This window comes from Vigna unguiculata, chromosome 2, assembly GCF_037176805.1.
Source record: "Vigna unguiculata cultivar grain cowpea cultivar isolate G323 ecotype 2 chromosome 2, ASM3717680v1, whole genome shotgun sequence".
Classification (NCBI taxonomy): Eukaryota; Viridiplantae; Streptophyta; class Magnoliopsida; order Fabales; family Fabaceae; genus Vigna; species Vigna unguiculata.
The window spans coordinates 5,852,949-5,866,582 of record NC_140793.1 but is presented as its reverse complement, the minus strand read 5'-3'; the positions used below and the strand labels follow the sequence as shown (position 1 = coordinate 5,866,582).

The following is a 13,634-nucleotide window of genomic DNA, read 5'->3' as shown; positions in this document are numbered from 1 at the left end:
ATTAATTGACTATATTACGAAATAATCAATTAAGTTGTTCTAGTTATGTTTCCAAATTCAATATAAAATTATATAATATATAATTATTAAATTCAATTGATTAAATACATTATAAACTTTGTATAAATTGTTTGTAGTTTCTTGAGTTTACAAATACATTTGCTACTAAATATTTTATTATTACATCAACAAAATCTTCAAAAAACTAAAGAAGCATTTGTTTTACATCTTTTCTGAAATATTTCATATCAAAGACATTTATGTGACTCTATGATCTTATAGTTTTTCAATATTTTTCACTTCAAATTAATTTCTTTCTAAAACTATAACATCTCATTTAATAGCTTTTAAACTATTAAATAAAACATTATATAGTGATAATCCAAAACAGATAGCATAGAAGTTAAAGTAAAGTCTTATACAGTCATCCAAAACTGAGTAATGACAATTCTATATGTACAAGACTGCTAGTAGGAGGAAAAGGTAGGTTCTAACCATGAATTACTGAACACCTATCTATAGGAATACCAAACACTATTGCTCAGTCCTATTACCAACACCTCGTGAGATTTCTCCACCTGCAGCCTCCTCTGCTCACACGTTAAGTGGTCATCGCAGGGAATAAAACAAAAGAGCTGACAAATACAAAACACACAGGGTAAGCTGATAATGATTAAGGAAGGTTGAATTAGAGTAAAAACACAATAACAATTTATTATCACAAATTCATATAGGAACATTCCAACACACACATCAAACGACTCTAGACTCGATTATCCAGATATATGCAATTAACATCGGACCTCTTGGTGGCTTGCACCGGTGTATGATTCCCAAACTTTGCAGAGTTTGGCCTCAAGGGGTTATCACCCAATCATCACACCAGGTAAGTCACCTTCGCGCCAAAGATTTGATCGAGTCCAATGGCTAAGACCTCCTGCAACTCCTCACGACACAACTCATTATCCTCTTCATAAGCCTTAATGGTTGTTGGAGTGTCAGGATACCAACCAAAACTAAGTCCTTATGTCTTTGCATACACTACCTCATCCACACTTAGAATTTCTCCACGAAATCCTTTCATAATTCACATAAAACAGGCTCACATTCATCAAATCTCACTCAGAGTATATCAATACAATCATAAGAATTCATCTCAATTCATTTAGTGCTTTAAAGCAGGTCAAACCACAATCACATGAAACAAGGCAACTTAGCGCTCAACGTCAAATTTCAACGCTAAGCGCTAGTCGCCTTGCAAATTTCACCGCTCAGCCTTAGATCCAACGCTTAGCGTCAGGATTTAATTTTTGTTCCAGACCTGCAGAGGTCCCAACGCTTGAGCACCACTCGGCCAGCGCTCAACGCCATTCTTCTCGCAATTTTTATCGCTAGGCACCGTTGAGGCGACGCTCAGCGCTGATCCTCTCACATTTTCAACGTTCAACGTTGAATTCTGAGGCTTTGCGTCATATCAGTAAAACAACACAGATTTGGTGTTTTTGAGAGATCTTTTACTTGGTTTCATGACTCTAATTGGCACATCCATTGCAGGTTTATCTAGTTTCAAAATAGTAATTAGGCAGATGGAAATGATACCAATTAAAGTTATGACTCAAGTGTTCAATTTCTCAATTCAGCCTCATTTCATACAATGCATTCAAAATTTCACTCATACCAAGTATCAACCAGTTCACAATTCACAACAAATCAAGCAGTAAATATTACACACAATTATATTCATTGAATTCTCTAAATAAGGCCAATTATCAACTTCCCTTACCTGATTGACTCGTACGATCACGACAAAAACCTAAAATCCCCTTCTATTGCCGATGCTCACAATTCAACCTAGAATTATCAGAAACACGATTAAAGGACATCATTAGAGCCATTGATCAACAAGGATTTTTACAAGATACGCAAATCTCAAATGTGATACAAATTACATCACATGCAGGGTTATCAAGAGAAGACCGAGAAAAGAGCAGAATTATGACTTACTCAATTCAAGGTTCTGATCATATAGACTTGAAGATCTCGCCGCAATGATCACTATAGCGGTCTCAAGTCTTAAAAAGGATGAGAGAATGGTGAGATATCTTAGAGAGAAGTCAGAGAGAGTTTAGAGAATGAAGTTTTAGAGAGATAGTGTTTTCTAAATAATGAAATCCTTTTATGAAATTTCTATTTATATATAAGCGGTTTATTATTGAAATAATACTAGGATCTCATTATTTTAAACTCAGTCACTCTTTTTGTGTGATTTTCTAGGTTCTCACAAGAACTCTTATGAATCTTTTTACATAGCTTGTAGTATGTTTGTGTAGTATAGGTTTATGAATTAGTTTATATTATTTTTAGAGGTGTTAAGAGATTTAGTTCATATCTTGGGATTAAATATTTCGCATGTGAAATGTTGTTGTAATAATATAAATTTTCTGGATAGTGAAAACATTATCTATCGGGTTAAGATGATTGTAATTATATGTGTAGAATCAAATAGATTCAAACTAGTCTAAAAATATCTTTTAGCATTTTGTGTCCTTTATCTTTTTAAAAGTTCATTAGAAAAACTACCAAAAATCTTTATTTCGAAGTTACAACAATTTTGGCTTTGAAAATCCAGAAGCGTTGTTTATATGGGATTAAATTTGATGTTTTCAATGACCAAAATAGTTTCAAATATCTCTTTGATTACAAATAATTATATATAAGGCAAGGAAGGTTCATGAAAGTCTTAAAGAATTATGATTTCCGGCTAATGTGTTGACAACATTATTTTGTACACATTTTCATAGCTTTATGGTATAGTAATTGCGCTTTCAAAATGCTTTATTTTATGCTTTTAGTTCATTTCCATTTTTAGTAATGAATTGGATTCTTTAACATATTTCTTTAATTTTGCTTGTTAGCTCATCTCACCTTCACTCATTGTTTTAACCATAAATTTATTTTGTAGATATCAGTTTTGGTCTGTCTAAGTCGTATTGAATTTTTATTTTCAAGATTTTAATTTGGATATATGATTTACTAATTTTGGACACTAATGTTATTTTTTATTATTTTTAAAAGTTGATGCGGATTTATCGAAAATTTATAAATAAAAGTTTATGAGTTTGACTTATTTTAGCTTATCTTTTATAGTTAGACTTGAGAACTTAATTAAAGTCCAAATTAGGGTCGCTTTAGCTTTTGATTTCAAAGGCTATATAAAATCTTTACCTTGTTTGGAGGAAATATTTCAACAATTCTAAGAAATTGAAATATTTTGCATTTGAAATTCTTGCAATTGAATTCCATTCATTTTCTAAATAATCTGTTTGGATAAAATAATTGAAATACCTTACATTTCAATATCTTGTTTGATAAAATAATTGAATTTCTCTAATAATGAGATAAAATTTCATTTTAATAATATTTATTTAATATATAATTTTTAAAATTAAATTTAACAAATATAATTGTAACCTTAAAATATTTAAATTCGGCCAAATTTTGATCAAGTTGACTTGACCAAATTCGGTCAATTTTTGTTGATGTAAACTCAGTCCAATTTGGCCAAATTTAGGTCAGAACTAACTCAATCACATTCAGGCAAATTTCGGCCAGTGTAAACTAGACCAATTTTTTCCAATTTCGGTCATTTGGGTCGTTTAGGCCCAATTGACACTTTAATATTGAACAATGAGGAATTCCACAAATTGTTGAATTTCAATTTCCTTCCTTTTTGAGTGAATTTCAAATTTTACTATTTTAGTGATTTGAAATATCTTCTTAAAATTCCTCAATTTCAATTCCCGTTTAATTTCCTCATCCAAACAAATCATTTTACTTCAAAGGAATTCAAATTCTCCAAATAAATGAATTATTCTCTTAAATTGCTTCATTCAGACACACCATTAATGTGTTAAAAAATAAGAGTGGGTATGGACTGGATTTTTTAATATCCAGTCTATATTCAATCTAAATCTAATAAAATGGATTGGATCCACAATCCAAATTTAGTTGATCTAGTTAAAATGGATCTAGATTAAAATTTATATCCATTTTAACTAGATCAACTAAATTTGGATTATTTTTCAATCCAATTTAAATTGGATCAAAACTAGGAGAATTTCTTCCTTTACCCTCATGTATTCTTCCTCACAACCTCATAAACTTGATAGAATGGCCATTTTATCTTCTTCTACTTCCCTCCCTTGTTCAGTCGTTGTACTTAGTAGTGGCTTTCTTATTCTAATAGTGGTGACCCTCTTCCAGAGGTTGTGCCACTTTTCCACAAGCGACGTCAACACCTCTTCACTCCAATATGGAATCATATGTGGGGAGACAGAGAGGGGTCTTCATTTTCCTTCCATCAAAGCGTCTTCATTTGCAAGTTCGGGTAGCTACATCTTACTGCATTTACCATTTGTTAAAGTGTATTCACTACAAACAAATGAACCACATCCAATTTGACCATTAATAGAGCCATGATAAATGAAATATAGAACCTATATTTTGAAGTTCAAGATCTAAGCCAAAAACATATTCAGACAAGAAAACCCTTGGCTATCAAATCTAACAAATTGAGAATAAAATCTAGTACCAGCTAGAGAAACATTGTGGACCCATTGGCAAGAAGAGGAGAACAAACATACGAATGAAAGAGAACATGGGGAAACATCAAGCCTTATGGATTCTATAATTCATAACATAGATTTGCATTATGAATTCTACAATCCGAAATATAATTTGTATTTCAGATTGTCTTTCAAATTTGTATTACAGATTCTATAATTTGAAATGTAAATTTGTAATACGGATTATATAATTCGTAATATATTTTACATTCAAGATTATATTCTAAATTTAAATTACGGATTGTATAATCTGAAATCTAAATTTACATTACGAAATGTAAAATCCAAAATACAAATATACATTTTGAGTTGTATAATTTAGAACGTGTATATAATATTTTTCAATTCCAAATTGTAAAATCTGAAATATCCATAGATTACACAATCTGAAATTATAATCACAACAGATGTATAGTTGAAGTTTTAAAAAAATATGTAAGTGCAAGAAGAAAATCTGCGGGGTGAAAAAAGAAATTCCCAAAACTAGATTTAATCCACTTTGTTAGTGAGATTAAACTCAATAAGATCGATCTAATATACTTGATTATTATGTCCATTAGATATGGGTTGGGTTGACTCAACTCGACCCTTCGGCTTAGGCCAACTCAGCCCAACCATTCGACTTGGGCTTAACCCTTTGGTCGACGTCGACTTGGTCGTAATTTGGGAGGGGCTGTGTTACCCGATTTTCTGTTGGGACTATCTTGGCCAAGCTTTAGCAGGGGCCGACTCATCTAAGTCGATCGATCTTCAACCAAGATTGGCTTGATACCCTTAATAGGTTGGGTCCAACATGGTTAATCCTTTTTTGGTCCTTTTGGGATCCATTCCAAACATCCCTTAAGAATGTCGTATTTTATTGCACTGTAGTTTTTAGAAACATGACATTTTCTCAAACAATAAATGAAGGATATGAAAGATATATCACTTGATTTCCTAGTGGAAAAGAAATTAGCAATTTTTTTTACTTTCTTTTCACTAAAGGAATTGTACCCAATTCCAGCCTTTCCAAAAATACAATTTTGAAAGCCAAGAACTGCTTCTAAATTTTCTTTTCCTCATGTGAATCTTGCTCCGGTTTTTAAAAGGTATTTGATTTTTTTTCCAAAGCAATGCAATTTTCACAAGGTTTTCAAATCAACTTATTTTCATAGCAATAGGTTAATTTTTTGTAAATCAGATCCAAATTTTTAAAATCCTCTTTTAAATCGATTAATTTTGTTTCTAGTTGGTTAACTATGTTTTCTAACTGGTTGTTTAAACCTTTTACCCTATTATTTGTGACAACGATTATGTTTGCTTCATTATGAAATTCCTTAAAAGCATGCAATAATTGACTATAATCATTTTATCTTTTGAGGAAAAAGAACTTGCCTGACTAGATGATGACGACTCATAATCAGCCATGAGATATAAGTTAACTTCTTCACTTTCTTCTTGTGATGAGTTACTTGTTGAATCACCATTATCTTCCATAGCATTGTAAGCATGTCTCACCTTGGTGTAAGACTCGATAAAAAATAAATAAATAAATAAATATTTATTCAATAAATGTAAGGGGATGAATCTATAAAGTAAGTAATGCGAAAGGTTATGACAAAGAACAGTGATAGCTCAAGTGGTTGAGTGTGTTGGGTTGTGTTGGAAGGACTTGGGTTTGAGTCATGTGTATGCCATTAGTGTGTTAGTTTAATTGTTTAATTTTTTTGCATGTGTGCTTGACCATGGAGTGTGATAATATAATCATAGATGTATGTGAATTATCACGAAACATGGATTGGTTGGTTGGTTGTGCATATGCTTGGTGGTGGTATGGATGTAAGTTTAAACCTTGGCTAGCGCTAAAGAATTCCTATTTTCACGTGGTATTAATTCCTATTTTCACGTGGTATTATTTTTGCTACGGTTGCAGAGAACATAGAAACCCTAGTTGATTACATGGAAGCCAGAGAGGTAGAGACAGTGAAATTAATGGGACACAACTCCCAAGTAATGTCCATTAAATGTATTTTCGTTTTTTATTTTTGGTAAATTAATTTTAGGGCTGGAAACTAAGAATAAGAGTTGAATTAGGGATAGGAAGAGACAATAATGACATAATTGAGTGGGGGAACTGTTTTAGGGTGCAAAACCTCACCTGAGAAGAGTATTAGGGGTAAGAGAGAGTGATGTCAATAGAGGCAAAGAGAAGCAACTTGCGAATCAAGGAAGATCACTTTAGGATCACATTTGGAGTAGGAAATCTAGGTAAGGGGATTTGTCCTTGAGTAATTTTAAATTAAATAATGTGTATTGTGGTATATTGACACTAAATGCATGAACCCTTCTCTCTTTTTTGCTATTTTTCGAGGTTTCTGAGTTTTTGCCCAAAAGTCGTCTAGCGGTGATGAAAATGTGGTATTATTTTTACTAAAGCTATGGAGAAGTTAGAAACCCTAGCTGATTACAAGGAAGCCAAAGAGGGAGATGTGGTGAAATTAATGGGACAAAAACTTTCAAGTAATGGTCATTAACTGTATTTTCATTTTTATTTTTGTAATTTAATTTTAGGGTTGGAAACTAAAAACAACAGTGGAATTAGGGAGAGGAAGAGAATATGGTGATATCGCTGAATAGGGGAATTTTTTTAGGGCACAAAACCTCACTTGAGAAGAGTATTAGGGGTGAAAGAGAGTGTTGTCATTAGAAGCAAAGAGACACAGCTTGTGAATCAAGGAGGATCACTTTAGGAGCATGTTTGGAGTAGGAAATCTAGGTAAGGGGATATGTCCTTGTGTAATTTTAAATTAATAATGTGTATCGTGGTATATTAAAACTTAATTCATGAACCATTCTCTCTTTTTCGCTGTTTTTCAAGGTTTTTGGTTCTGCCTAAAAACTGCTTGGCAGCGATGAAGCTATGGTATTATTTTTGCTAAAGTTGAGGAGAACCTAGAAACCCTAGTTGATTACAAGGAAGCCAGAGAGGTAGAGATGGTGAAATTAATGGGACATAAACTCCCAAGTAATAGCCATTAATAGTGTTTTTTGTTTTTTATTTTGGTAAATTAATTTTAGGGCTGGAAACTAAGAACAATAGTGGAATTAGGGAGAGGAAGAGACAATGGTGATGTCACTGAGTGGGGGAAGTTTTAGGGCGCAGAAGCTCACCTGAGAAGGGTATAAGGGGTGAGAGAGAGTGTTGTCATTAGAGGCAAAGAGAAGCAACTTGCAAATCAAGGAGGATCACTTTAGGAGCACGTTTGGAGGAGGAAATCTACGTAAGGGCATCTGTCCTTGCGTAATTTTAAGTTAAATAATGTCTATAGTGGTATATTGAAACTGAATGCATGAAAACTTTTCTCTTTTTCTTTATTTTTCGAGGTTTCTAAGTTTCTACCTAGAAACCGCTTCGCGGCAATGATGTTGTGGTATTATTTTTTCTAAAGTTGTGGAGAACCTAGAAACCCTAGCTTATTATAGGGAAGCTAGAGAGGTAGAGGTAGTTAAATTAATGCGACAAAAATTCCCAAGTAATGGCCATTAACTATGTTTTCATTTTTTATTTTTTGTAAATTAATTTTAGGGCTGGAAACTAAGAATAAGAGTGGAATTAGGGTGAGGAAGAGACAATGGTGATATCGCTGAGTGCGAGAATTTTTTTAGGGCGTAGAACCTCACCTAAGAAGAGTATTGGGGGTGAGAGAATGTTGTCATTAAAGGGAAAGAGAAGCCACTTGCAAATCATGGATGATCGTTTTAGGAGCACGTTTGGAGTCGGAAATCCAGGTAAGGGGAGTTGTCCTTGCGTCATTTTAAATTAAATAATGTGTATCGTGCTATATTGAAGCTGAATGTATGAACCCTTCTCTCTTTTTCACTATTTTTCGAGGTTTTTGGGTTTTGCCCAAAAATCGCCTGACGACGATGAAGGCCCGCTAGGCGACTCATGTGATTCAACCTATAATTATGGGTTTTGCATTGATCCGCCTTGCAACGAGGAAGACCCGCTAAGAAACACGAACTTCAATGGTTTGGGTTCTATAGTTTTTTTTAGTTATGTGATGTTTTCAATGCAGTGTAAATTCCTACAAATGTTTGTGATTCATCATGTATGGAAATGATTAAGAGTTTTTACTACGAGTAGTGATATTGGTGATTGGATGATTATAGGAGTGTGTGGGTTCACAAAAGGGGTGGGGAATGAATGTTAAATACGAATTTGGACCCCAATGACGGTAATTTGGTAATTGGATAATGAAATTGAAGGTGTGTGCATGTTGGAAACTTAATTAGGAGTGAAGTTGTACAGTTGGATGATTGGATCACAATATGGAAGAAATTGTGGGGTTTCTTGCAGGTGCAGGAAATTCTGGGAACTGCCCAAAATCTGATGCACCGCCTGATGGCACGAGCGACAATCAAGAGCCAACAGTTCTGTGTTGGCTGTGTTGTGCGTGCGTTGGGTGAATCTATTGGGGAGTTAAGTGGAATTAGCTAGTTGATAATAGGAAAAAGATTGGACCAGTGGTATTATGTGTACTTTATGTAATAACCATGATTAGGGGATTTTATGAAACTAAAGGTGGGACGAGATAAGGATTGAAGGAAATTAGGGCAGGATGGTTGGCATTAGTATAAGGGTGGTATGAGTATAGCACATTGCAATTAATAAGTGTAGTTCTTCCTTCCTAGATTCAATTTGCAATTAATGGGATCATATGTATAAGTGCATGAACATGTGGTGATGCTAAAGTGTAGTTTAGTATGTTGTATTGGATTAAGTGGAATTTATAGTACTGCTTGGGACTATGAATAAATATAGGTATGATTGGGTGACTGTTGTACAAGTCCTAGAATCATGGTTTATCCTTAGTTAATTCTAAGCAATGACATAGTTTAAGTTAGTGAATATATGAGGATATAAATATGTTAGTAAGGCATATGGGGGGTGGATTTCAACTTATGTTGGATGATTTGTATGTACCTTGGCATTTTGTAGTGTGCTTGTGATGATTTGAGTGTACTAAAATTTGTTCTACAGTGCCAAAACCAGTAAAACTCACTTTATTGGTGTAGCGCCTAACAGTGGGGCCTAGACCGCCATGCGATAGCTACAATACAGGGGGGTCCTAGAGCGTGTAGCGCTTGGCGGTGTGGTTTGAGCCGCCATGCGATAGCCATAAACCAGTGGGTTCTGGAACGCTTGGCTCCTAGCGGCAAGTGGTGACTGCCAAGCGGTCTGCAACACATTTTTGTTAGCAGCACTTCGGCTGCGCCAGGTGACAGTGTAGGGGCATGGGACTTTTGTGATGTGTTTCGTATGGTTGGTTGTGATGGTATGATCTTTGATATGATTGGATAAGTTACGAGTAGGGAGGTTCATAATGGAGTTGGAAATGCGTGATTAATACGGACAAGGAGGTTCGTATTGGATGTACTCCTGTGTGGGGGTACGAGCGGGGAGATTCGTATGTTTCGTGCTCACACTTGCGGCTGTTATGAGTGGGAGGTTCGTAGCAGGTGTTCACGGGTGTTGCACTACGAGCAGGGATGTTCGTAGAGTTGGACCACGAGTGGACAGATTTGTGGTAGCATTGGAATCCCTAAGACCATGGTTGAGTGGGTGCTCGTCTTATATATGTTATGAGACAGGCGGGCAGTAACCAAGGGTTTTATAATTCATAAAAAGTTGAAGTATTTTAGGTGATGGTTATTTAACATCTTTTATGTAAGTTAATTTATATTAGCTCACCATTTTTGTTTGTGTTTGGCGATGATCGTGTGACTTGTCACATGTGAGCATATGATGTTTCAGGTGATGCTAGTGACGTGTAGAGCCGGATTAACGACTAGCATGGGAATTATTTTAAATAAGCAAGTTTTCCATACAAGAACAACAACCCAAACATCTATTGATTTTGTAAAGATTAATGAGAAGTCGATATCGTTAAAAAGTAGTCTTAAAAACTTATAAAAAGAAAACAAATATTTAAGTTTAAAAATATTTCATATGTTTCTTTACTTCCTTTATATAAATTATATTGAAATCTTTTTTCTTATACAACTTTAAAGATTATGAAATTGCACAAAGAAAAAAAATATTAAACTAATAGTTATTCAAATTTAGACATAAATCTAATTTATGTTAGATGGTGTAAACAAGATATATGACAATAACATTAAATTATTATATTATAGTAAATGGAAGATCTTTATGCAATTGTGGTGGTAAAATTACACTTATGAGAACAAATAATAATATAAAAAATCATCAAAATAGTACTTTTGCATGATAAAAATAAACAACAAATAAAAATATTACAAAAAAGTAAAAGTGATCAAACAATTTGATAGACCATTAAATAAAATTGCACAAAGAATAAAAATTTATATTTAAGGGTGTGATAAGATGGAAAATATATTGGAGATCTGAGAAAATCTTCTAGATATCAAAGTTGTCGAAGTGTTGAAAGATAATAAAAATTATTTTAGTAAAACAAAACTTTTTCAAATAAAACAAAATTAATTATCAAAGAGAACGGAGAAGATAAGTTTTTATATTAACTGGTAAATGAAAAAATTAAGCTATTGAACACTTAAAACAGAAAGTTGGACTTTTTTATGTGAGAAAAAAAATAAACAATAAATAAAAATATTAAGAATGAGTAAAAATAATCTAATGTGGGACCTAAAACCTATTTTACTCACTTAAATTAATAATAAACTATTTGAACATAACCACACAAAAAGAAAAGAAATGTGTAATCAAGGTTGTGTGATAAGAGAAAAAATACTTTAGAGATATGAGTGAATTTTGTAAATAAGGAACAAGTGAAACAATTAGAAGAGATCAGAAAGAGAATAATACACACAAACACACACTCACACACACAAAGACACACATATACATGCACACAAACAACACATAAACACACAGAGACACATACAAACACACAGACACACAAACATACATATAGATAGATACAAACACACATACACAAACACAGATAAATAAATGGCATTAATCGACTCTTGATAAATAAATTTGACAAAAAAAAAATACTATAAACTTTGACAAATGATTGGATCTAGTAATTTTATTTACTCTTATCCTCTCTATAATATATATATATATATATATATATATATATATATATATATATATATATTTTAAATTCTATTGTTAGTTATAGAAAAGTATTTTGAAAAGTAAAATAACATGATATAAATATATAGAATTTTAAGGGTAAAGTAAAATGAAAATTTTCTTATGGACGAAACTTTAAAAACAACACATAAACACACACAGATACACAAAAACATACATATATATATACATATACAAATACACACATACACAAACACAAATAAATAAATGACATTAATCGACTCTTGAAAAATAAATTTGACAAAAAAAAAAATACTATAAACTTTGACAAATAATTGGATCTAGTAATTTTATTTACTCTTATCCTCTCTGATATTTATATATATATATATATATATATATATATATATATATATATATATATATATATATATATATATAAAATAACGTGATATAGATATATAGAATTTTAAGGGTAAATATTGTTAGTTATAGAAAAGTATTTTGGAAAGTAAAATAACGTGATATAGATATATAGAATTTTAAGGGTAAAGTAAAATGCAAATTTTCTTATGGATGAAACTTTAAAAACATTATTAAAATAAAAGTTGATGATTATAGAGAGATGAAAACAATTTTTTTACCAGGATTATATTTAAGTAAAAGCTTACTAAGAGGTTAAAATCGTCTATAAGTCAGATAAATTTTGAGATCTGATAACGAAGGAATTGGACACAATGTGTGGAATTTAAAGTTAGTCATTAAACTTGAAACTGGAACGCTTTGTTGAGTGTGAAATTAAACTTGAAACTGGAACGCTTCTATGAAAGAATAAGAAAAAACAAAACAAAAGCACGCCCAGTGGGACTCGAACCCACAGTCCCTTGATTAGAAGTCAAGCGCCTTATCCATTAGGCCATGGGCGCTTTTATATTGTTTTGTGTACTTAGTTTATATATACACAAATAGTAGATTATGTATCTTGTATTATTTGAATGTTTTAGGCTAAGATTATAGTAGGTGATAAAAGAGTTTACATGAGATTTTTTAAGTTGTGTGGATATATATATATATATATATATATATATATATATATATATATATATTTATATTTATATAGTGCAAAAAGATAAAATATATTTTGGTAATTTCTAATTTAGTGTTTGGTATGAGTGGTGAAGATTTTGTACATAAATAAATAGTATTGTATATAAATTTTAATTTTGTAAACAAGTAATAAATGATATTCATCCTATATTTTGAGGTATATTAAAGTTTTTAAATATTTATCTCATCAAACTTGGTTATATTAGTATTGATATACAATTAACTGTGTCAAGTGGCCATCTTTTGTTAGAGTTATTAGTTTGATTAATGACTCAACATGAGACCAATTCAACTCAATTTGATGTGGACTTGACACGACATTTTATATTGGTTGATTTATGTATATCATAAGTACTCATTTTCTACGTCAAGTGGTACGTCACCCAACGTAAAAACTAAGTATTTATATCGGGCTTTTTGTAACACCCCAGATGGATATTACTAGATAAAACTGATTTTTCACAAAATATACTTTAAGAAAATCAGTCATTTCAATAAATTCCCAAGCGCGGGAAATTTCAAACTTGTCTCGCTATAATCCATTTGTACTATCTCATCTTTATTACAAGTTCATAATGGATAAAACATCATAATGTCTATTACAAAAAGTAGGAAAGCATAGTATAAAGAAAATCCCCCATCGGTAGCCCCGCTCTATTGCTAAGCATCAACATGATCACCTGAATTCACGTCTGCTCCCACGTAACAAGTCACGTGATCATCGCCAAACACAAACACATAAACAAGCAAGGGTGAGCTGAGAAAGAAAAATTATACAAATAATAAGATAATAAGAAGTGACCCTCACCCAA

General features: G+C 32.2%; 1 non-coding gene across 1 annotated transcript; it reads right to left on the bottom strand.

The window, feature by feature from the left end:
• Window positions 1–12,568: 12,568 nt before the first annotated feature.
• TRNAR-UCU (transfer RNA arginine (anticodon UCU)) lies at window positions 12,569–12,641 on the bottom strand. The gene has a single exon. It is a non-coding gene; the product is annotated as a tRNA-Arg (tRNA).
• Window positions 12,642–13,634: the final 993 nt, after the last annotated feature.